Source organism: Colobus angolensis, unplaced genomic scaffold (assembly GCF_000951035.1).
Source record: "Colobus angolensis palliatus isolate OR3802 unplaced genomic scaffold, Cang.pa_1.0 Scaffold1549, whole genome shotgun sequence".
NCBI classification, from domain to species: Eukaryota; Metazoa; Chordata; class Mammalia; order Primates; family Cercopithecidae; genus Colobus; species Colobus angolensis.
Window position 1 is genome coordinate 13,173 of NW_012114654.1, and position 2,096 is coordinate 15,268.

General features: G+C 45.9%; 1 pseudogene; it reads right to left on the reverse strand.

The window, feature by feature from the left end:
* Nucleotides 1-1,262: 1,262 nt before the first annotated feature.
* On the reverse strand, nucleotides 1,263-1,941 carry LOC105507884 (annotated as a pseudogene).
* Nucleotides 1,942-2,096: the final 155 nt, after the last annotated feature.

Sequence of the window (2,096 nt, forward strand, 5' to 3'; positions counted from 1 at the left end):
GATCTCAGCTCACTGCAAGCTCCGCCTCCCGGGTTTAGGCCATTCTCCTGCCTCAGCCTCCCAAGTAGCTGGGACTACAGGCACCCGCCACCTCACCCAGCTAGTTTTTTGTATTTTTTTTAGTAGAGACGGGGTTTCACCATGTTACCCAGGATGGTCTCGATCTCCTGACCTCGTGATCCGCCCGTCTCGGCCTCGCAAAGTGCTGGGATTACAGGCTTGAGCCACCGCGCCCGGCCAGGGTTTCTTAAATGTAAATGATTACATCCTCTCTTTTTTTTTTTTTGAGACGGAGTCTCACTTTGTTGCCTAGGCTGGAGTGCAGTGGCACTGTGTTGGCTCACTACAATCTTCGTCTCCTGGGTTCAAGCAATTCTCCTGCCTCAGCCTCCCCAGGAGCTGAGATTACAGGCGCCCACCACCACGCCTGGCTAATTTTTTAATATTTTTAGTAGAGATGGGGTTTCACCATGTCGGCCAGGCTGGTCTCAAACTCCTGACCTCAGGTGATCCGCCCACCTTGGCCTCTCAAAGTGCTGGGATTACAGGCGTAAGCCACTGTGCCCGGCCTGTTTTTCTTTTTCTCTCTACTGTAAAATGGAAAAAAAAAATTTTTTTATAGTGTAGCTAATATGCCCTCCTTAGGTATTAAGACACATTTCTGTTTGTAACCTTAATGCAGCGACATTTTTACTCTTTATAAAAAATCAAGTGGGCACAGTGGCTCACAACTGTAATCCCAGCACTTTGGAAGGCTGAGGTAGGTAGACTGCTTGAGGTAGGCAAACCAGGAGTTTGAGCCCAGCCTGGGCAACACAGAACATGGTGAAACCTTGTCTCAACAAAAAGTACAAAGATTAGCTGGGCGTGGTGGCACATGCCTGTGGTTCTAGCTACTTGGAAGGATCGCCTGAGCCCAGGAGGCTGAGGCTGTAGTGAGTCTAGATTATACCACTTGAACTCCAGCCTGGGTGACAGAGTGAGACCCTGCCTCAAAAAAAAAAAAAAAAAAAAATCAAATCTCCTAATAAAAACTGAGCATTTCACCACATGAATCGTTAAATTGCTTCACTAAAAATGTAGTTAGACATGCCAATTTCTAACTTCTTAGAATATTCTGCATAATCAATTTTAATCATTAGAATGAATAATTGCTCAGAAAAGCAGTACTGCCTCAGCTGCAATATGATTTGGTAGTCAATATTCCTGTTTTCTGGTAAAAAGGAGATCTCATGAGCAGCAACATTGGGCACCTTATCGTCTCACTGATCAAGAGAACGTTTCTGAGTGGCTTCTGAACATGTATTTCTTAACAAGTTGATAACAGATCTGGGGTCCTTACTCCTCCTCATAGCAACACTTCCAGACATAATCATGTTAGCTCCTGCTTCTCTACACTTGTGGACAGTGTCAGGACCTACTCCACCATCGACCGCTTATCCAAAGATGGGAACTGGGTCCTCAACCAGTGAATGTTTGGCACCATATCATTCATGAATTTCTGCCTTCCAAACCCGGGTTCCACTGTGATAACCAAGGCCATATCTATTTGATTAGTCCATGGTGCCAAATACTCAACTGTAGCTCCTAATTTGATGGCAAGGCCAACCTTCATCCCATTCTCCCAAATGTCTTCAATCAAAGCCTCTGAGTTCTTAGTAGCCTCAAGGTGAAAGGTGTACAGACTGGCTTCTGCTATAGCTATTGGTTTTACCCACTGTTCCAGCTTGGACACCATCACATGCATGTCAAAGAAAGGGTCCTGGACTAGCTGCTCTTGAAAGCTTTCTACCACAGGATAACCAAAGGTGACGTTGGGAACAAAGTGCCCATCCATGACATCCAGGTGGCCCCAGAGTCTAGCATACAGAGGCACTTGACCCCTAAACTGGCCAGGTTGTTGTTGAGGATGGGCAAGCCAATCTTGCAGGGTAAAGCCATAGCGCTGGCTCCCAAGAGTAAGTTACCCTATGAGTCCATCTTCTCTCCTTAAAACCCAATGATTTCTCATCATACCATAAAATTCAAACTCTGGACCATAGCCCATTTTTTTTTTTTTTTTGAGACGGAGTCTCGCTCTGTCGCCCAGGCTGGAG